Below are 24,893 nucleotides of genomic sequence, written 5' to 3'. Positions count from 1 at the left end.
TTAAACCCACACATACCACCTAGGGCGTGGGAACTCATTAGGAAGAGATGTGTTTACAGGGGAGATAACAGCCAGATCAACTCAAGTTCTGGTGCTTTTGAAAATAATGCAGAGGCAAGTGAATGGTTATAGTGGAAGGTCAAACTGTTCTATATTTAGCCATTTTGGTTTGTATTAATTAATAAGAAATGCCCTGTAAATACACATTCTTAATTGCAACCCAATTAAAAATTCATTTGTAACATTTACTCTAAAAACATTGATTTTTTAATGAGTATAAAATGAATAGGTCATACTTTTAGTGCACACAGAACTCTTTGTAATGCATTAGCAAATGGAACTGAATGAAAGTAGAATCAGTGATTTTAAAACTTTATTTGTAGCTGTTGTTAAGTGCCATCAAGTCAGTTCTGACTAAGGGAATCTATGAACAACAGACCAAAACACTGCCCTGTCCTGCACCATTCTCTCAGTTGTTGATATCTTTGAGCCCATTGTTGCAGACACTGTGTCAATTCGTTTCTTTGAGGGTCTTCCTCTTTTTCACTGACACTCCATGATAGATGTCCTTTTCCAGAGCCTGGTCCCCCCTAATAGCATGTCCAAAATATGTGAGAAGAAGCCTCACCATCTTCACATCTAAGGAATATTCTGGTTGTACTTCTTCCAAGACAGATTTGTTAGTTCTTCTGGCAGTCCACGGTATATTCAGTATTCATCACCAACACCATAACTCAAAGGCATCAGTTCTTCTTTGGTGTTCCTTATTCATTGTTCAGCTTTCACATGTGTATGAGGTGATTGAAAATCTCATGACTTGGGTCATGCTCACCTTAGTCCTCAAAGTGACATCTTTGCTTTTAACACTTTAAAAAGGTCTTTTGCAGCAGATTTGCCCAACGCAATGTGTCCTTTGATTTCCTGATTGCTGCTTCCATGGGTGCTAACTGTGGATCCAAGTAAAATAAAGTCTTTGATGAATTCGATCTTTTCTCCATTTTCTGTGATGTTGCTCGTTGGTCCAGCTGTGAGGATTTTTGTTTTATGTTGAGATGCAATCCACACTGAAGGCTGTGATCTTTGATCTTCATCAGTAAGTGCTTCAAGTCCTCTTCACTTTCAGGAAGCAAAGTTGTGCCATCTGCGTAATGCAGGTTGTTAATGAGTCTTCCTCCAATCCTGATGCCAAGCTCTTCTTCATATAGTCAGGCTTATCAGATTATTTGCTTAGCATACAGATTGAATAACTATGGTGAAAAGATACAGTCCTCATGCACCACTTTTCTGATTTTAAACCACTCGATATCCCTTTGTTCTGTTTGAATGACTGCCTCTTTTTTTACGGACAGGCTCTGCATGAACACAATTAAGTGTTCTGGAATTCCTATTTTTCACAATGTTACCCATAATTTGTTATGATCCACACAGACAAAAGCCTTTGCCTACTCAATAAAACACAGGTAAACATATTTCTAGTATTCTCTGCTTTATGAGGCTATGTAGTTCATGAATGTGAAAGTCTCTTGATATTGCTAATACTTATAAAATATGCATTTCTAATACCAGGTATCTTTTGTTTACATTGTTAAATATAATAGGTTTTTTCACTGTAATCTGCTTGATTTGATCAGTCAAGTTTTATGTATAATTGACATAGACATATATCAATCCTGGTGCTTGCATTAAAGAGAAATTCCCTGTTCTGATTTTTGCCACTGTAGTAAATATTCTACAGTCAGATGCCATAATGTCTTTAAAAACATAAATTAGTTCATGCCACCTCTTTGTTCAAATGCTCAAATGGATGCCCATTTTGTAAAGTAAGATTTGAAATCCTTTCCACGGCCTACAAGCCTGCTGTTACATTTCAGACTTCATCTTTTTCCTGTTACTCACTGTTATAATCTTGACATCCTTGGCTATTCCTTAAATTTTCCAGGCATGTTCACATCACAGGGCACTTAGAACACCATTCCCCCAGGTTGCAATATGCCTTCCTCCATTTTATCCTCAACTTTTTTTTCAAATGTCACCTTTTTGGAGAAGTCCTCTCTGATTACCTTAAGAATAGTAACAGCCCTATCACTTTTCATACGTACGTTTTGCTTACTTATTTTTTCAGATAATTGGTTACTTTGACATATTGAATATTTATGTACCCAATATGATTGCTGGAAACCCTAGTGGTGTAATAGTTAAGTTCTATGGCTGCTAACCAAAGGCATGGCAGTTCAAATCCAGCAGGTGCTCCTTGGAAACACTATGGGGAAGTTCTACCCTGTCCTATAGGGTCGCTATGAGTCAGAATCGACTCAACGGCACTGGTTTTTTTTTTTTTTTTTTTTAATATGATTGCTATATGTTTTCTTCCTTCTTGAATAGAGGTAACACTGAATTAAGATTATGTATGTTTTGATCCCAGGTATAAATTTGCACCTGGAGCATTGTCTGGAAAATAGTAGGCACTTAATAAATGCTATTGGACAAAAAACTGAGTGAGTTGCCACACAGCTAGTTGAAGACAAAATAATCATTGGCCTTTACTAACAACTTCTCTCAATGACCACCACTGGTTAGACTAGGAGTATTCCCTATGTAATTCAAAGGTGGCTATCTATAAAGTGATTTTAGCCCTATGATATGATATAATACAAAATAGCTCAAATAGTATAATCATATTCACTCCAGTGTTTAAATTTGATCTAGTGAATATCAAGATAATGAGGGAATTGGTATCAGGGCATAAACCTGGAAAGACGCTTTGAGAGAGAGGGTTGAAGTACAGTGGGGACTATGTGGGATCATAAAGAGCCAACATTGTGAGAAAGCAGGGATCATAATGAAAATAAAGCTATCATCAGGGAAAAGATACAGAAAACAGAGCAATAAGCTAATCCATAATAAGAGGAGAAATAAGCGGACATGAAGATAAGCTGAGATGTCATGAATCCACACCAAAAATGAGAAGCAGCCATAGGAGAAGCTGGTTCTTAGGATGCCTCAGTTCCTGGGGTGATTTTACTTCCTGTTTGTGAGTATCCATATAAAATATGATCAAACAAATTGCCATTTTCTTCTGTTTAACTCAGATGTTCCCTTCCTAATTGACTTTTTTTTTTTAAAGCCCATAAAACATTTTTTTCCCAAAATATTCCTACTAATAATTATAAAAACCAAACAAAGCCTTACTGGAGAGTTCACATGGAATAATCCAATGCTTTTTCCATACGTGTTGTTCAGAATACAGACATTTGTGATGTGAGGGCCACATAATGGTTCGACCTCATTCAATGTTATGTCCTTTCGTGTTCTTGTTCTGACCTCAAGAATAGTGACATCTTCAGTATATTAGACCATATAGCAGACCACATGATTCTCCAATTCAAAATGACCAATACCAGTCCCTTTCAGCTCACTAATGCCGAGGATATCGATTTTTATGCATTCCATTTCATTTTTGATGATTTCTACTTTTCCTGGATTCATACTTCATATATTCCAGGTTCTGATGATTAATGGATGTTTGCAGCTGTTTCTTCTCATTTCGAGTCCTACCACATCAGCAAATGAAGGTCCCAAAAACTTGACTCCATCCATATCATTAAGGTCTACTCTACTTTGAGAAAGAATCTCTTCTCCAGTCATATTTTGAGTGCCTTCCAACCTGAGGGGCTCATCTTCCGGCACTATGTCAGACAATGTTTCACTGCTATTCATAAGGTTTTCACTGGCTAATTTTTTTTAGAAGTAGATTGCTGGGTCCTTCTTCCTAGTCTGTCTTAGTCTGGAAGCTCAGCTGAAACCTGTCTGCCATGGGTGACCTTGCTGGTACTTGAATACCAGTGGCATAGGTTTCAGCATCATAACAACACACAGGCTCCCAGGGTCCTGAAGTACAATGCTGTCAGTGATTCGATGATATCCATATGCCTACAAGGAAGACCAGTTAATACAACTATTATTCAAATGTACACACCAGCCATTGAGTCCAAAGATGAAGAAATTGAAGATGTTTACCAACTTCTGCAGTCTGAAATTGACCGAGAATGAAAACAGGATGCACTGATAATTACTGGTGATTGGAATGTGAAAGTTGGGAACAAAGAAGAAGGTTTAATAGTTGGAAAATATGGCCTTGGTGATAGAAACAATGCTGAAGAGAAAATGATAGAATTTTGCAAGACCAACCACTCTTTCGTTGTAAACACATTTTGTCACCAACATTGCTCCTTGGAAGCAAGAATGGAGAGACTCAGTCTCACATACTTTGGACATGTTATCAGGAGGGATCAGTCCCTGGAGAAGGATGTCATGCTTGGTAAAGTGAGGGTCATCAGAAAAGAGGAAGACCCTCAACAAGATGGATTGATGCAGTGGCTGCAACAGTGGGCTCAAGCATAGCTAGCAACAATTGTGAAGATAGGGCAGGACCGGGCTGTGTTTCATTCTGTTGTGCATAGGGTTGCTATGAGTCAGAACTGACTTGACAGCACCTAACAAAAGCAATGTGTGTTATGTCTTCGTACCTATGTTTCCTATCTGCAAAAACTGGGCTAGTGACATTATGATATTACCTCATAGCATGTGTGATGATTTTTGACAATATATGACACATACTCAGACAATCCTCCAAAGTAATTCAATCATATATATTTTATACATTTCATGTTCTCTCTGTTTCTCTCTCTCTCTATATGTATATGCACATATGTATAACTTTTAAATGCTCTCTCTATGAGAACTAAAAAAGGCAAATTAATAGACATTAAGTTTTTTAATATTAATTTATATCCTGAAACAAATATCCTTGGATTTGTAACCTTGATGACTTTTCACTGGAACTTAAGTCATTGAGATTTATTTTTTTCTATGAACTCTGTTCTGTCTGGCAGTGGTTTTGTTTCTGCCCATTGAGTTGTGGCTCAGGTTTCTATTGAGAAACAGTCACATTTGTCCTTATGCTGAGCTCTGTTACCAGTAATGTCATACCACAACACCTATTGTTTTGTTTTGTTTCTGTTGAGGAGTTTCTGAAATACACTAATTTAAAAGTATGTCCCATTCACCCCAAAAGAAATGCAGCAGTGGCAGACACTTCCATGTTTCCGGCCTCCCTTGATATTTTCCCTGATTTCTTTTAATGGTTCTTAGTACTGTCTTCTACCTGGAGTAGAGTTGGTTAGTTGTAAATTTACTTGATTAAAACACACACACAGTTAAAGTTGTTATTTTGGCATATGTTAACATTATTAAATTTGTTAAAATTGTAGTATGATTTTATTGAATTTGTAATTAATGTATTTCACTATAGCACCTTTACTTGCATTCTTAAATTTTTTTGGAGGGTGCCATTTAATCGTTTTCCATTCTAGTTGTTAGTATCTATGTTTAAATTCTTTTATGTACACGTGTAACTCGGTCTTGACTTTTCTTTTTTGTTATATTATTACAAGCTTGGAATTAAAACATTATTAACCTCATATGATGTTAAAATATCTCATTGTTTTTGTGATCTAGAAGAGATAACCTAACTGATAATCGTACTTCTTTTCTAAGTTTGAAATATTTTATCAGTGAACATGTAAAGGCATCTTGGATTTTTAATGTAATATTTTCATATTTTTGACAAATGTTTCCATGTATTGTAGTCTATTACATTTTATAATTCTGAGATAACAATATGGTGCTGATTTATTATTATTATTATTATTATTGTGCTTTAAGTGAAAGTTTGCAAATCAAGTCAGTCTCTCATACAAAAATTTATATATACCTTGCTATATACCCCTAATGAGACAGCACACTTCTTCCTTCCACTTTCTATTTTTGTGTCCATTCGGCCAGCTTCTGACCCCCTCTGCCCTCCCATCTCCTCTCCAGACAGGAGCTGCCAACGTAGTCTCATGTGTCTACTTGATCCAAGAAGCTCACTCCTCACCAGTATCATTTTCTATCCCATAGTCTAGTCCAATCCCTGTCTGAAGAGTTGGCTTTGGGAATGGTTCCTGCCTTATGCTAACAGAAGGTTTGGGGACCATCACCTCCGGGGTCCTTCTAGTCTCAGTCAGACCATTATGTCTGGTCTTTTTATGAGAATTTGAGGTCTGCATCCCACTGCTCTCCTACTCCCTCAGAGGTTGCCTGTTGTGTTCCCTGTCAGGGCAGTTATCGTTTGTAGCTGGGGTGTTGAATTTTTTAAGAAAAATAATCTAACTTAGATTTTATAGTACACAATGAAAGTATATTATTTTAGTGTTCATTAGATATTTTTACATCTTTTTTTCTCTTAATCTGTATGACTTCTTTCTCAATTTTTTCCTTGTTTCAGAACCAGTCATTAGTTCATCAATCCCTGTATTTTATGAATTTCTAATTCAGATGAACTTTGTGCTAATTGATTTGGGTAGATGATGCTCCCAAATTTCCTTAAGCTGAGAAAATCACCCCTTTAGTATTAAATTATTTTGATCTTTTAGGTGGCAACTTATGTTGAAGGACAGTATGGCGTGATAGTTAACAATGTGGATACTAGAAGCAAGCTTTCTTGGTGTGAATTGTGGATCATCTACCACTTACCAGCTGAGCAATGCTGTGCAAATTACTTTGTGTGTTTCAGTTGTCTTATCTGCAAAATCAGGACAATACACGTATCTCTTTATAGGATGGTGTTAAGCATTAAAGGTGTTAAATCCTGAACACCATTTAGAAGACTGCCTGACACAGAGTAAATGTTCAATAAATATAAGCAATTTTATTGATTTTTGTCCTTTTCAGTGTAATAACAATTGTACAAATATGATCTGTAAGAAGAGTAGGTAGTCAACTCCCTTCTGCTGCTTGTTTCATTTGCAGATAAGAAAAAAGTTCGTGAATCAACCTGAAACAAATGAACTCTTCTGGCTGTTTTAGTATTTGGGTTTACGACCCATCACCACCTCTCTGAACAACGGCTAAGTGCAGGTATCGATCAGCATTATGCTGCATACGCATACCAAACTCCTGACAGCAAAATGAAAACATCTGAATCCAAAGGAGCATGTGTATAAATATCCACTCAAGTAAACAGAAATAATGTAATGCCTGGTTAAACCCCCACCATGGACTACAAGAGAACCAACATAAACAACAATTTGTTGAAAATAAATCAGGAAATTAAGTGAACAGAGTAGAGCCGGGTGCTTTTAGAATCAGCCATACGGCTTGGAGTTTATTGGATGTAACTAGCTGCTTATTCCTCCTGCAACCCTGCAGTAAGAACTTTATGAAACTAAACAGATGCGAGGTATAGATGCTAAGTAGGATTCCATCTTCTTTATGATCTTCAAAGGTGGCTACTTAGTGCTGTAAATGCTTTTGAGTTTTCATGATGATGAGATGTCTGCAGACTACATGAAACCAGCGAAGTCTTTTTTTTTTTAGATGTAGGGCCAGATGGTAACAAGATCTTTATGCTTCTGGAATGCTGTTCTAAGGCTTACCCAAGACAATGAACACAGTAATTTCTGGTTCTGACTTTATTATTATTATTATTGTGATATAATTGTGGTAGTTTGTAAGACACTATGATACGTACATAGATACATATATATCTATATACACATATATGTATAGATATCTCAAAACATTTGTCATTTCAACATTTTTCACAGGTACAATTCAGTAACATTAATTACATTCATCATTTGCAGCCATCACCACTACCCATTTCCAAATTGTTTCCATCCTCCTTAATGGAAGTTCAGCATCCTCTAAGCAATGAATGTCTCATTCCAACTCCCTTCCATCCCTGGTTACCACCAATCACCTTTGGTCTCCATACGTTTACCGATTCTAGATATTTCATGTTAATGGGATTATACAATATTGGTCTTTTTGTGACTGACTGATTTTACTTGCATAGTGTTTGCAAGGTTCGTCCGTGTTGTAGCATATATCAGGACTTTATTTATCTTTATGGCTGAGTAATATTTCATTGAATGTATGTACAACATTTTGTTTATCCATTCATTCATGAATGGACATTTAGGTTGTTTTCACCTTTTGACTATCGTAAGTAGTGCTGAAGAGAAATTGGTGTACAAGTATCTGTTTGCATTCTTTTTACGTTCTTTTGGGTATTTACCCAGAAGTGGAATTGCTGGATCATATGATACTTCTACATTTAACTTTCTGAGGTACCATCACATAACAGCTGTGCCATTTTACGATCCCACCAGCAATGGTTGAAGGTCTAAAATTCTTCAAATTCTAGCCAACACCTGTTGTTTTCCTTTATTTTTTTAATCATACTCATCTTAGTGGGGGGAAAGAGATATCTCATTGTGGCTGTGATTTGCATTAACCTAATGACAAATAATGTTAAGCATCTTTTCATGTGCCAGTTGGGCTTTTGTGTTTCTTCTTTGTTGAAAAACAATTCAAGAACTGTGCCCATTTCTTGATCAGGTTGTTCATCTTTTGTTGTTAAGTTGTAAAAGTTATTTATATATTTATATGCAGTAGTTATATAAAATCAAAAAACCGAACTCGCTGTCAAGTCGATGCTGACTCATAGCGACCCTAAAGGACAGAGTAGAAATTCCCCATAGGGTTTCCAAGGAGTGGCTGGTGAATTCAAACTGCAGACCTTTTGGTTAGCAGCTGTAGCTCTTAGCCACTAAGCCAGCAGGGTTTCCAGTAGTTATATATAGATAAATATACATATACATACAACAAACCAATCAACCCATTGCTGTACAGTCAATTCCAACTCATAGTGATCCGTGAACTGCCCTATAGGGTTTCCAAGGAGCAGCTGGTGGATTCAAACTGCCAACCTTTTGGTTAGCAGCCAAATGCTTAACCACTGTGCTACCAGGGCCCCATACACATACATATACATATACAGACACAGTAAAGTTGGTTTCAACTTTTCCATAGTGACCCTATGTACAACAGAATAAAATGCTGCTTGGTCCAATTACATCCTCACAATCATTGCTATGTTTGAGCCATTTTTGCAGCCACTGTGTCAATCCATCTGATAGTATCTTCCTCTTTTTCACTGACCCTCTACCAAGTATGATGTCCTTCTTCAAGGAATGGTACCTCCTGATAACCTGTACAAAGTACATAAGACGAAGCCTTGCCATTTCACTTCTTAGGAACATTCTGATTGTACTTCTATCAAAACAGATTTGTTTGTTCTTTTGGCAGTCCATGTTATATTGAATATTCTTAATCATCACCATAATTCAAAGACATCAATTCTTAAGTATTTTTAATTCATTGTCCAGCATTCACATGCATGTGAGGTGATTGAAAATACCGTGTCTTGGGTCAGGCGAACCTTGTCCTCAATGTGACATCTTTGCTTTTGAACACTTTAAAGAAGTCTTTTGCAGCAGATTTGCCTAATGCAACATGTCCTTGATTTTTTGACAGCTGCTTCCATGAGTGTTGATTGTGACACCATTCCTGTTCAAGTTGTCCATCCTGGCATAGTAGATCATATGATTGTTTGATTCAAAATAGCTGATACTAGTCCATTTCAGCTCACTAATGCCTAGGATATTGATCTCCAAGCTTTCCATTTCATTTTTAAAAACTGCCAACTTTCATGATTTGTAGTTTGTACATTTGATGCTTCAATTACTAACTGATGTTTGCAGCTGCTTCTTCTAATTTTGAGTCCTGCCACATCAGAAAATGAAGATCCTGAAAGCTTTACCCCATTCATATCATTAAGGCCAACTTTACTTTGAGGAGACAGTTGTTCCCCAACTATATTTTGAGTGTCATCTAACCTGAGGGGCTCATCTTGCAGCACTACATCAGACAATGTTCCATTGCTATTCATAAGGTTTTCACTGACCAACTCTCAACAGCACCAAGTACTTCTTCTTAGTCTGTCTTATTCTGAAAGTGCTGCTGAAACCTGTCCATCATGGTTAACCCTGCTGTTATTTGTATAATAATGGTGGCATAGCTTGCAACATTACAGCAATATGCAAGCCACATCAGTAGGACAAACTAATAGAAAATTGGTATATATATAATCCCTTACCAGATATATGAATCCTCAGTTTTTTCCCCAATTTGTAGGAGGTATCTTCACTTTGCTAGCAAAATCATTTGATAACAAATGTTTTTAATTTTGATGAAGTTATGGGGGTTTGGGTCATATGTTATTCTATGAAGCTATGACCCAAGCCATGGTATTTTCAATCACATCATATGCATGTGAAAGCTGGACAATGAATAAGGAAGACTAAAGAAGAATTGATGCCTTTGAATAGTGGTGTTGGAGAAAAATATTGAATATACTATGGACTGTCAAAAAAATGAACAAATCTGTCTTAGAAGAAGTACAACCAGAATGCTCCTTAGAAGCAAGGATGGTGAGACTGTGTCTTACATACTTTGGACATGTTTTCAGGAGGGATCAGTCCCTGGAGAAGAACACCATGCTTGGCGGAGTATAGGGTCAACAGAAAAGAGGAAGACCCTCAATGAGATGGATTGACACAGTGGCTACAACAATGAGCTCAAGCATAACAACAATTGTAAGGACGGCTCAGGACCAGGCAGTGTTTTGTTCTGTTGTGCGTGGGGTCACTATGAGTCGGAACCGACTCGACAGCACCTAACAACAACAACATGTTGATCTGTTTTGTTTTTTGTTGTTCATGCTTTTAGTGTTGTATTTAAGAATCCATTATTAAAAACTAGGCCCAGAAATATTACCTCTACATTTTCTTCTAATAGTTTTATAGTTTTACCTCTTACTTTTAGGTCTTTGATCCTTTTTGAGTGAATTTTCATATATGCTGTGAGATGTGAGTCCAACTCCATTCTCTTGCACTTGTAAATCCAGTTGTCCCATCACCATTTATAAAAAGACTATTCTTTCCCTCAAGGAGCCCTGGGGATGCAGTTGTCATAGTACTTAACTGCTAACCAAGAGGTCAGAGGTTTGAAACCACCAGTGGCTCTGCAGAAGTAAGATGTGGCAGACTGCTTCCATAAAGATTTACAGCCTTGGAAATCCCATGCAGTTGTTATGAGTCAGATTTGACTCAACTGCTTTGGGTTTGGAATTCATCCCCGTTGAAGGGGCTTAGCTTCTTTCTCAAAAATCAATTAACCATAGATAATTTTTTATTTGGTTAATTTCTTAGACTCCCCATATTTTACTTGGAAGTGCTCTGTTTCATTTATTTTCTAAGAGTTATTTATACTTCAAAGATGCTTTCAGCTTCATTTACTCTTTAAGTAATTTAAAAAAATGAATAAAGCGCACCCCATAGGCTAATAGATGCTTGAAAGTTAACTGAAAATAATCTTCAGTACAATGACTTCATCAGAGAAATAAGAAAATGGACATGAAAGTATATAACCAGGAGGGATAGTTTTGAAAAGATTCTTCACAAAATCATGTAAGAAATGAATTAATAATGCATTTATTTTGGCATTTTATCAACAATTTAATTTAAAAACTAATCAAGAAAAGGAGAGCATTTACGAAGTGCTTGTCTCTTTGTTGACTTTTCACAGAAAGAGAATCTGCTGACTAAGGTTTCCATGCAATTAATCTGCCAGCGGTTAGTGGAACATGAAATCTGTGATGTACAGAAAGTGACAAACTCAACTAATTACATTGTTTGCCTTATGAATTAACTATTGCTATTGACTTCCTGCTAATTTTTTTTAGCATTCTAAAAATCCATAACTGCTGATGTATTTCTTACCTTCTAAAAAAACTAACCCACTCTAAGGACAATTTTAAGAATGATTGTAATCTTTGCATACTTGGATTTATTTTAGTTGCATGATGCCCCAGGACCAATTCAATTTCTGTCCAACACTCCCTCTCCACTCTTGATGCCTATATAAGTAGGAGAGCTGATGAATGACTTTGATCTCTGGTGGCAGGGAGATACATTCAATATCCTTGTTAGTGTGCATGAAAGCTGTGATGAGAGTTTGCTGAATCACTAAAAATAGCTGATGAAAAATAGAAAGTTAGAAAACAAAATAAATTTTTACATTGGAGACTGAGCTAATGAAGATGTATCAAAATTTCAAGTAAGATATCTGAGAACACGTTCTTCCTTAGTAGTAGATTTTGTCACTGTCAAAAGGGAAAGACACCTATAAATTGACAGGGGAGAGAGTGATACCCAGTGGTAAAATATGTTTTATCCACTGTGTTATGTTACCACCCAAAGACGACTAGGACATAGTCCTTTTCTTTAAGATTTCAATCACTTGGAACATTAAAAAATATTATGATAATCTAAAATTGATAAAGATATCAAATATTATCTTTATCTGTAACCCGTTTTGATTATCCATTGTTTTATACATTTTGAAAATTCATAATAAAACAAAGTTCAGCCTCCATAAAAAAAAAAAAAGGTATGAAGCAATTTTAAACAGTTTCAAAAAATACGTGAAAATATTCTCGGTACACAATTTGAAATTTTCAAAAGTTCCAGAAAAATTACCTGTTCCTTACCCACACAAAAAGGACAACTTCAACAGACAAGAATGAGATAGGAAAGACTACTAAAGTAATTTAGAAAATAAGGTGATTTGTACCTGTAATTTAACAGTTATAGTTCTGTACTGCTGAAGGAACAATGGGGAAGAACCATATGCAACAGATATGAGAAATAGTAGACTCAGTGGTTAAGAGCTTGGAAGCTAATGAAAAGGTTAACAGTTTGAATCCACCACCCACTCCTTGGAAACCCTATGGGGCAGTTCTACTCTGTCCTATAGGGTCGCTATGATTTGGAATTAACTTAATGGCAAATTTTTTTTTAATATATTTTCAAAGGAAAACGGCATTATAAAATAGCTTTACAAGCCTGATGAGAAAAAGCCTCAGACAAAAGTCACAAAGATTTTAAAGCAGCATCTTCCTAGCATCCTACTTGCCATAGAAGCTGGAAGTATTTTGTTTATCTGTTCGTTTTTTAGGAATTGGCTCTTCGCTTTTATTCATGAAATGATTAATGATTCGAATCACCAGTCCTAGAAGGAAAACTTCTATCTTGAACCCCACAACCTATTTCTCTTCTATTATTTCTATAGTGGTAAATGTTAGCTCTAAATGTAGCTACTGAAGGCAGAAACTGGGGAATCACACTGTTACCTCAAAACACATGATCAAGCTGCTCTCAACCTTTCCTCCCTCTCCCACACCACAGCAGACACAGCTGGTAGACAGCATGCTAGCACTCCTATGGACAGCTCTAATTTGTTAAATGCTGCAAAATAGAAGAAAAAAAAATGGCTTCACACTATGTACATGTTTGTTTCTTTACCAGTTGATCTCCAACAAATTCACACACAACACACATACACACACTTAGTTGAGAACCTCTGATCTAATTTGCTTCTAGATGCTGTCATTTCTACCTTCTGAGTCAGGAATGACTCAAAGACAACTGGTTTTGAAGACACTGGGTGATGTAAACAGTTAACATGCTTGGCTGCTAACCAAAAGTTTGGAGGTTTGAGTCACTGGAAACTCTATGCAGCACAGATTTATCTGATACACACGGGGTTGCCATGAGTCTAAATCAGTTTGATGGCAGCTGCTTTTATTGTCTCTCCTATTTGCCCCCTCTTCTTAATCCTAACTAATGCCTTACCTGGGGCACTCTGCATCTTTACCCAGGACGTAAAAATTGTTACTGGAATGGTTCCTCTGCCTCCAGTCTTCTCTCCTTCCAGTTCCTCCTTCTCTGTACTTATTCTAAAACTCAAATCTCATCAAGCCACTTTCTTGTTTGAAACTTCAACTGACTCCCTGGTGATTTTCTCACTTATGGCTCCACAGCACTCTTTTAGGTGTTCAAAAAGATAAAAATTTAAAAATAAATAAATATTTTCACCAGGAAATAATCCATTATGTGACTTAGTGGCTTTGTAAAAAATATGTTTTCTACCAATCAATACATGAACTTCTCAAAGAACCCATTCAATTGCACATAGTGTATGTTGTATGCGAGTTATTATTTCTAGATACTATAAAGAAAAAAGTGTCTTTGGGGAAATGACATGATGCTTTAAAGAGTAAAATCCCAGAAATAAGTGAAAACTACTAACATTTTACTAGGAGCTTCAGCAAGAATTCTTGGGAAAAGAAGGTGCAAAATTGAAGGCCAGCATACTAAAAGATAAAGTAATACTTTTAAGTATTTTACATTGTCATCATCATTTTTATTGGTTTTTCAAATAGAAACCACCTTGAAGTCAAGGGCTATGTCCTATTCCTCTTTGGAAGGTAACATTGTGCAGCAGAAAGGGCTTGGTATTTTCAATCAGGAAAATCTGATTTTAAATGTGAACTCAAGCATTCATTAGATATAAGAATCTTTACAAATTGAGGAGGTGAGGCTAAGATGGCAGAATAGACAGACACTTCTGGCGAGCACTGTTACAAAAAAGACCTGAAAAAACAAGTGAAACAAGTATATTTATGACAAGCTAGGAGCCCTGAACATCAAAGGTAAGGTTAGAAAATGAACTGAGGGGCAGAGGGAGGAAGAGACAGTTCAGAAGCAGAGAAGGTTTACTGGATTTGAATTGCCGGGAACACTCAGGCACCATTCCTGGAAGCGGCTGCGGCAGGCTAGTACTAGCTCCTGAGGGAGAAGCAGCCAGCCACAGACCCTACTCACACCTCCAGAACCAGAAAAGTACGGCACTCTCAGCAAAAGCTAAGTAATTGCGTGTACTTTACCGTGCCCTCCACCCACAAGATGGCTTCAGTGGCTGTTGATTTCCCTGGGCTGGAGACAGGCCCTGCTGAGCACCTAGAGCCATCCCCCAGGCCCTAGAGAAGAAAAAAAATTGCAATTGGGGGAAAAGATAATTTGCCAACTCCACTAACCAGGGGAGCTCAGGACAGAAGGGGCTCCTGTCCGGAGATAAAAAAAATCTGTGGACTTTGAGTACCTTTCTGTTCTGCATAGCCCTGTGTGGGCCTATTTCAGGAGAATAGGCTCTTGTTGGCAGACTACAACTGGTTTCAATTCTGCAGTGGAGGAGTTGGTGTTTGACGTTTGATGCCACTTTGCCTATTAAACTGGGTCCTCACCTACCCCCATCAGGGGCCTAAGGACTGGTGGTGCTACTCAGGTCAACCAGCAGCCCACGACAGGGGTCCAAGGATAACTGGTACCTCCCAGCCCTTACAACCAAAAACATTGGGTGCCCATGGTCTATCTGCAGAGCTCACCCACCTGTACACTCTAGGGAACAGGGACACATTTTCCTCAGAGACACTTGGGGAACAATCCTCAGCCCCCTGCCTTATTCAGAGCTTGATCCCCTGCTGCAACCAGATACCAATACCTACACCAATCACCCCTGCCCCTCTAAGAGTGTAAGACAGAGTCTATACCACACACTTGATGATCAGCTACCTGGACACCTGAGCTGAATTCGTACAAGAAAACTGAATGGACTCCTAGACTGATGAACCTGATAACAGCTCTAGCCATCTGGGGACAGGGCGTCAGAGCTCCAAAGGTGAAAATAATCAAGTTGGCTCACTCAAGCAACCCATTTGGGCATATCAAAACAAAACAAAGCAAAAAGCTACGATACAGTAAGCAAACATAAAATAAACTAATACAATAACTTATAGATGGCTCAGAGGCAACAGTCAATATTGATTCATGTAAAGAAACAGAGCATGATCGCCTCAACAAGCTCTCAGAACAAAGAATCAAGGGATCTTCTAGATGAAACTGTCTTCCTGGAAACACCGGATGCAGAAAACAAAAGATTAATATACAGAACCCTTCAAGACATCAGGAAGGAACTTAGGCAATATGCAGAACAAACCAAGGAACACACAGGTAAAGCAGTTGAAGAAATTAAAAAGATTTTCAGGAACATAATGAAAAATGTAATAAGTTGCAAAAATCCATAGACAGAGAACAATCAGAAATTAAGAAGATTAACAATAAAATTACAGAATTAGACAAATCAATAGAAAGTCAGAGGAGTAGAATTGAGCAAGCCAAAGGCAGAATTGATGAGCTTGAAGATAAAGCACTGGGCACTAATATATTTGAAGAAAAATCAGATAAAAGAATTTTAAAAAATGAAGAAACATTAAGAATCGTGTGAGACTCTATCAAGACAAACAACCTACGAGTGATTGGAGTTCCAGAACAGGGAGGGATAACAGAAAATGCAGAGAGAATTGATGAAGATTTCTTGGCAGAAAACTTCCCTGATATCATGAAAGTTGAGAAGATATCTATCCAAGATGCTCATCGAACTCCACATAAAGTAGGTTTTAAAAGAATGTCACCAAAACATATTCTAATCAAACTTGGCAAAACCAAAGATAAAGAGAGAATTTTAAGAGCAACTAGGGATAAACAAAAAGTCACCTACAAAGGACAGACAATAAGAATAAGCACAGACTGCTTGGCAGAAACCATGCAGGCAAGAAGGTAACGGAATGACTTATATAAAAAACTGAAGTAAAAAAAATTGCCAGCCAAGAATCGTATATTCAGCAAAACTCTCTCTCAAATATGAAGGTGAAATTAGGACATTTCCAGATAAATAGAAGTTTAGGGAATCAGTAAAAACCAAACCAAAACTACAAGAAATACTAAAGGGACTTCTTTGATTAGAAAATCAAAAATATCGGGTATCAACCCAAGACTAGAACACTGGGCAGAGCAATCAGATGTCGACCCAGATACGGAAATCACAAAAATAAATCAAGATTAAAAAAATGCTCAAAACAGGGAAATAGTGATGTTATCGTATAAAAGAAGACAACAATAAAACAATAAAGAAGGACTAAGAAATGCAGTCATACATCTTTCACATGGAGAAGAAGACAAGGTGATACAAAGAAATAAAAGTTAGATTTAAATATAGAGAAATAGGTGTAAGTAATAAGATAACCACAAAGCAGACAAACTATCCTACACACCAAAATAAAATACAAGAAAAAAATACACAATCAGCAGAAACAACAGCAAATATGAGGAAAAGACAATATATAAAGAGAATCTACTCAGCACAAGTTAAGTGGGAAAAGGAAACTGTCAACAACAGACAAAAAAGGACATCGAAATTATAGCACTAAATTCATAAAAAAAAAAAAAATTTTAAATTCATACCTACCCATAATTACACTGAATGTAGATAAATGAAATGCACCAATAATGAGACAGAGAATGGCAGAATGGATTAAAAAACACGATCCATCTAGATGCTGCCTGCAAGAGACACACCTTAGACTTAGAGACACAAACAAACTAAGATTTTAAGGATGGAAAAAAATATATGTATCAAACAGACAACAATCAAAAAAGAGCAGGAGTGGCAATATGAATTTCTGACAAAATAGACTTTAAATTTGAGTCCATCTTGAAGGATAAGAAAGGACACTATATAATGATTACAGGGACAGTATCCCAGGAGGATATAACCATATGAAATATTTATGCACCCAAAGACAGGGCTGCAAGATACATAAAACAAACTCTATCCACATTGAAAAGTGAGATAGACAGCTCCACAATAATAGTAGGAGACTTCAACACACCACTTTCTGTGAAGGACAGGACATCAAAAAAGAAGCTCAATAAAACCTGGAAGATCTAAATGCCACAATCAACCAACTTGACCTCATAGACATATAAAGAACACTCCACCCAATAGCAGTCAAGTATACTTTCTTTTTTAGTGCACATGGAACATTTTCTAGAATAGACCACATATTAGGTCATAAAACAAGCCTTAGCAGAACCCAAAACATTGAAATATTACAACGCATCTTCTCGGATCATGAGACCATAAAAGTAGAAATCAATAACAGAAAAAGAAGAGAAAAGAAATCAAACACTTGGAAACTGAATGATACCCTCCTCAAAAAAGACTGGATTATTGAAGGCATTAAGAATGGAATAAAGAAATTCATCGAATCCAATGAGAATGAAAACAATTCCTACCAGAACCTTTGGGACAGGGTGAAAGCTGTGCTCAGAGGTCAATTTATATCAATAAATGCACACATACAAAAAGAAGAAAGGGCCAAAATCAAAGAATTATCCCTACAACTTGAACAAATAGAAAGAAAGCAATAAAAGAAACCCTTAGGCACTAGAAGAAAGCAAATAATAAAAATTAGAACAGAACTAAATGAAATAAAAAACAGGAAAACAATTGAAAGAATTAACAAGACCAAAAGCTGGTTCTTTGAAAAAATAAACAAAATTGATAAATCATTGGCCAAACTGACAAAAGAAGAACAGGAGAGGAAGCATATAACCAAATAAGAAATGAAATGGGTGATATTACAACAGACCCAAGTAAAATTAAAAGAATCATATCGGATTACTACGAAAAATTGTACTTATTTGAAAACGTAGAAGAAATGGATAAATTCCTAGAAGCACACTACCTATCTAAACTAACACAAACAGAGGTAGAACAACTAAATAGACTCATAACAAAAGAAGAGATTGAAAAGGCAATCAAAAAACTCCCAACAAAAAAAAGCCCTGGCCCTGATGCCTTCACTGCAGAGTTCTACCAAACTTTTAGAGAAGACTTAACATCACTACTACTAAAGGTATGTCAGAGCATAGAAAAGGACGGAATACTCCCAAACTCATTCTATGAAGCCAGCATATCCCTGATACCAAAACCAGGTACAGGGACCACAAAAAAAAAAAAAAAAAAAAGAAAGAAAATTGCAGACCTATACCCGTCATGAGCTCAGATGCAAAAATCCTCAACAAAATTCTAGCCAAAAGAATTCAACAACATATCAAAAAAATAATTCACCGTGACCAAGTGGGATTTCTTACCAGGTATGCATGGATGGTTCAACATTAGAAAAACAATTAATATAATCAATCATATAAATAAAATAAAAGACAAGAATCACATGATTTTATCAATTGATACAGAAAAGGCATTTGACCAAGTTCAATACCCATTCATGATAAAAACTTGCAGCAAAATAGGAATAGAAGGAAAATTTCTCAACATAACAAAGAGCATTTATACAAAGCCAACAGCCAACATCACCCTAAATGGAGAGAGCCTGAAACCATTCTCCTTGAGATCAGGAACCAGACAAAGATGCCCTTTATCACCACTCTTATTCAACATGATGCTGGAGGTCCTAGCCAAAGCAATTAGGCTAGATAAAGAAATAAAGGGCATCCAGATTGGCAAGGAAGAAGTAAAAGTATCTCTATTTGCAGATGACATGATCTTATACACAGAAAACCCTAAGGAATCCTCAAGAAAACTAATGAAACCAATAGAAGTGTTCAGTAGAGTAATCAGGATGCAAGATAAACATACAAAAATCAATTGGATTCCTCTACACCAACACAAAGAACTTCGAAGAGAAAATCACCAAATTAATATCATTTATAGTAGCCCCAAGAAGATAAAATACTTAGGAATAAATCTTAACCAGAGATGTTAGAGACTTATATAACGAAGACTACAGTACACTTCTGCAAGAAACCAAAACAGACCTATATAAGTGGAGAAACACCTTGCTCATCGATAGGAAGACTTAACATTGCAAAAATATCTATTCTACCAAAAGCCATGTATAGATTTTATGTATTTCGGATACAAATTCCAATGATATTTTTTAATAAGATGGAGAAACAAATTACCAACTTCATATGGAAGGGAAAGAGGCCTTGGATAAGTAAAGCATTACTGGAAAAGAAGAACAAAGTGGGAGGACTTACTCTGCCTGATTTTAGAACTTATACCACTACAGTATTCAAAACAGCCTGGTGCTGGTACAACAACAGATACATAGACCAATGAAACAGAATTGAGAATCCATCCACATATGAGCACCTGATATTTGACAAAGCCCCAAATCAGTTTAATGGGGAAAAGACAGTCTTTTTAACAAATGGTGCTGGCATAACTGGATATCCAACTGCAAAGAAAGTGAAACAAGACCCATACCTCACACCATGCACAAAAACTAACTCAAAATGGATCAAAGACCTAAACATAAAGACTAAAGTGATAAAGATCATGGAAGAAAAAATAGGTGCAATGTTAGGAGCCCTAATACATGGCATAAACAGTATACAAAACATTACTAACCATGCAGAAGAAAAACTAGATAACTGGGAGCTCCTAAAAATCAAACACCTATGCTCATCCAAAGACTCCACCAAAGGAGTAATAAGATTACCTACAGACTGGGAAAAAGTTTTTAGCTATGACATTTCTGATCAGCGCCTGATCTCTAAAATCTACAATACTGCAAAAACTCAACTACAAAAAGACAAAATAATCCAATTAAAAAATGGGCAAAAGATATGAACAGACATTTCACTAATGAAGGCATTCAGGTAGGTACCAGATACATGAGGAAATGCTCACGATCATTAGCCATTAGAGAAATGCAAATCAAAACTACAATGAGATTCCATCTCACTCCAACAAGGCTGGCATTAATCCAAAAAACACAAAATAATAAATGTTGGAGAGGTGATGGAGAGACTAGAACACTCATACACTGGTTGTGGGAATGTAAGATGTACAGCCACTGTGGACATCGATTTGGCACATCCTTAAAAGTTAGAAATTTTTTTTTTTTTAAAAAGCTAGAAATAGAACTACTGTACAACCCAGCAATCCTCCTCCTTGAAATATATCCTAGAGAAATAAGAGGCTTTACACAAACAGATATATGCACACCCATGTTCATTGCAGCGCTGTTTACAATAGCAAAAAGATGGAAGCAACCAAGGTTCACATCAACAGATGAGTGGATAAAAAAATTATCATATATTTACACAGTGGAGTACTATGCATTGATAAAAAAAGGTAATCAATCTGTGAAACATTTCATAACATGGAGGAATCTGGAAGGCATTATGCTGAGTGAATTAGTTGCAAAAGGACAAATATTGTAAAGACCACTATTATAAGAACTGGAGAAATAGTTTAAACAGAGAAGAAAATATTCTTTTATGGTTACAAGAGGTGGGAGGGAGGGAGGGAGGGAGAAATGGAGAATGTGACTCACTAATTAGATTAAAAAAAATTAGATAGTAGATAAGAACTACTTTAGGTGAAGGGAAAGACATCACACAATAAAGGCGAGGTCAGCACAACTGGACTAAACCAAAAGCAAAGAAGTTTACTGAATAAACTGAATGGCTTGAAGGCCAGTATAGCAGGGGCAGGGGCAGGGGCAGGGGCTTGGGGACCATGGTTCCAGAGGACGTCTAAGTTTATTGGCATAATAAAATCTATTAAGAAAACATTCTGCATCTCACTTTGGAGAGTGGTCTGGGGTGTTAAAAAATAGCAAGGGGCCATCTAAGATGCATCAATTGGTCTCAACCCACCTGGACCAAAACAGAATAAAGAACTCCAAGGATACAAGGTAATTACGTACCCAAGGGACGGAAAGGGCCACGTAAACCAGAAACTACATCAGCCTGAGACCAGAACTAGATGGTACCCAGCTACAACGGATGACTGCCCTGACAGGGAGCAAAACAGAGAACCCCTGAGGGAGCAGGAGAGCAGTAGGATATAGACCCCAAATTCTTGTAAAAACACCAGACTTAATGGTCTGACTGAGACTAGAAGGACCCTGGTGTTCATGGACCCCAGACCTTCTGTTAGCTCAGGGCAAGAACCATTCCCAAAGCCAACTCTTCAGACAGGGATTGGACTGGACAATGGGATAGAAAAAAGTGTTGAAGAATGAGCTTCTTGGATCAAGTGGACACTTGAGACTATGTTGGCATCTCCTATCTGGAGGGGAGATGAGAGGGCAAAGGAGGTCAGAAGCTGGTGGAATGTACAGGAAAAGAGAGAGTGGAGGGAAGAAGCAAGTTGTCTCCTTGAAGGGAGAGCAATTAGGAGTATATAGCAAAGTGTATATAAATTTTTGTATGAGAGACTGACTTGATTTGTAAACTTTCACTTAAAGCACAATTAAAATTAAAAAAGAAATAGAATCTTTACAAGTCAATATTCTGAGCCAGTTTTCTTCTTAGATTGAAGATATTAATAGCTTCGTTGTGAAGATTAAGTGAAATAAAATATGTCAACTTCCTAGTACAGGGACTGCCCATGATAGACAAGCAACGAATCGTAGCTTTTTTAAGTATTTGGCAGATAATTTCTGATTAGATTATTCTTAATAACTTCTTGCTAATTAAAATATTTACCATTTAATGCATTCTCAAAGGATCTAGGAGAGGAAGGAAAGATTCTATGTAATTATGAAAAGGTACAGAAAGAATGTAAATAAAAGTTGAAAACAGTCAGGACAATTAAGCATAATAGCTTGTGTACAAAAATGGAAAATTTCTAGATAAAGCCTGTCAAAATATCACCGACTAAAAAGTTTTTCTCCCTCATCCTTAGGATCTTAAGAGTAAATCTCATCTGAGTCCTCCCTCTTCGATTCAGTCCAAGAGTACAGATTTGAGCATGATCGCTGTCTTAGCTTATAATATGCTTTCTCTTTATCTTGAGCCTCTGAGAATTCTTGCTAATGTTTGCATCGTAAAGTTAATCAAATCTGAGAGGAAATGCTCTCATAAACGAGTTTCAAAAGCAATTCTCACATTTAAAAATAGTATTTTTCTTATTTAAAAAAGTAGTACATATGCAATATAGAGTTTTAAACTAAAATCACATGATTCCATCACACAGCATGACCACCATTTCATTAACATGGTGTCATACACTTTCCAAAATTTTTATGGACAGGAGTAAAGTGCACATCTTAATAATGCATTCTTGAAGTTATTCTACCTTAGTTCACACAGCCACCATGACCGCGCTTACAAGAAGTTTGGCCTTACGCAAGTGACAAAAATGCCTGTGCTTCGGGGTTCTCATCTGTAAAACTAGATAATAATATTAACCTCATAGCATTTTTGTGAAGATTAAATGAGTAAATGCAATAATATAAACTTGGAACAATGCCTTCTATATGAAAACCAAAACAGGTGTCATCAAATCGATTCCAACTTACTGCAACCCCGTGTTTTACAGAGCAGAGCTGCTCCACAGGGTTTTCTTGGCTGCACTCTTTACAGAAGCAGATACCCAGGCCTTTCTTCCACAGTGTTTTTGGGTAGCTTGAAAAAAAAAAATTTTTTTTTTTTCAGACTACCAACCTTTAAGTTAGTAATCAAATGCCTTCCATATAAATACTCATTAAATTCTCATTAAACATTTAATATCACACACACACATACACACACACACACAGTGCACAGGATCTGGCTTATTGTGTAGGTTTATAACCAGATTCCTTTTTAGAATATTCAGTGCAAAGGATTCAGTGAAAAATAGCAGAGAATTATCATTCTTACAATAGCTAAATAAATGAGTAGCAAAATGAATTTGATGCAACAAATTAATTAGGAAAGGGGCACAAACTCATAAAAGGAATTAGGAAAAGTGGAACTTAAAGAGACAGAACATTCATTAATGGCTTTGTACTGATCCTAACTCTACTTCCATGCCGGGTAGGAGGAAGTTGTATTGAGGAAAGAAATTGTGTTGAGAAAATCTTGAGCCCTAGCCTTAATAAGTTGAAGAAAGTTATTGATGAGTAAAAACAATCGTCAGGGAAAATATTTGCAAAGAGGATCCCTTACACATCACTGTGTGATCTCAGAGACAGGAAGGTCTAACAGAGCTGAAGTTTTCCAGAGCTCTCTTTTAGCATGAGAGGACTATCCAAAGCCTGGGAGTATTTTCTAACAGAAGAGTAGGTTCTGGGAAAGGAGATTTAATGAGATTTGTGAAGAGTGAATAGAGCCAACTTTCCCAGAAAAAAAATCTCCAAACAAATTTTACTTTTCTTCCTATGTTCTGAATTCTTCAGGATATAAAAAAGTACATTTAATGCAAAATCCTAAAACTGTAACTTAGAAAAAAAGAATCAAGATTAAGTAGGCATGGTGTTAAAGAAAACAAGTTTACAGAGTTGTTCATATTCAAAGTGAGCAAAAGGAAAGAAAAATAATACAAATATAAAAACATTATAGAAATATATGTATGTATATATTTATATATATAAGAAGAGTAAAAAATATAATATTTAAAACAGAAATGAAGAACTCATTTTAGAAGAAAACCTAATAAAATGTTATTTAGTTAGCTTTGCTGTTCTAATCCACTTTTTTTTTTTTATTCTGGGATACAGGCTGATGAAGTACCCCTTATTAGAGAGTTGTTCTTTTGACAGATGGAAAGAGCCAAGCCAGGTCAAAACTCATGATAGTCCCTTTAGTGTGATGTCCTTAAATCTTCTGCTTTGAAGTGGCACACTGCCCTTTCCATGAATATTCCACTAGCCAAAGCTAGCCACATGGCTAAGCCCAGCCATGAAGCTGGGAGTTATACTCTATTTAACAGGGAAGCAATGAACACGAAATGGCAATGCATACAGAAGTCCTCTTTTTTTTTTTTTAACTTTATTGTTTTTCAGGAGAAAGTTTACAGCATAAATCAATTTCTCATTCAAAAATGTATGCCCAAATTGCTTTAGTGACATTGGTTGCAATCCCCACAACGTGACAGCACTCTTCCCCTTTCCCTTTACACCCTAGGCTCTCCATGTCTGTTCGTCCAGTTTTCCTGTCCTTTCTTGCTTTCTCGGCTTTGCTTTTGGGCAGGTGTTGCCCGTTGGTCTTCTATACTTGATGAACTAAGAAACAAGTTCCTCATGTGTGGTATTGTTTATTTTGTAGGCCTTTCTAGTCTTTGGCTCAAAGGAGTGGCTTCAGTTCTCAACAGGGTGTCCAGGAGCCACAGTCTCAGGGGTTCCTCTAGTGTCTGTCAGATCAGTAAGTCTGGTCTTTTTTGGGGGGGAAATTGAATTT

This window comes from Elephas maximus, chromosome 5 (assembly GCF_024166365.1).
Source record: "Elephas maximus indicus isolate mEleMax1 chromosome 5, mEleMax1 primary haplotype, whole genome shotgun sequence".
NCBI lineage: Eukaryota > Metazoa > Chordata > Mammalia > Proboscidea > Elephantidae > Elephas > Elephas maximus.
Note: the sequence above shows the minus strand (reverse complement) of the source record.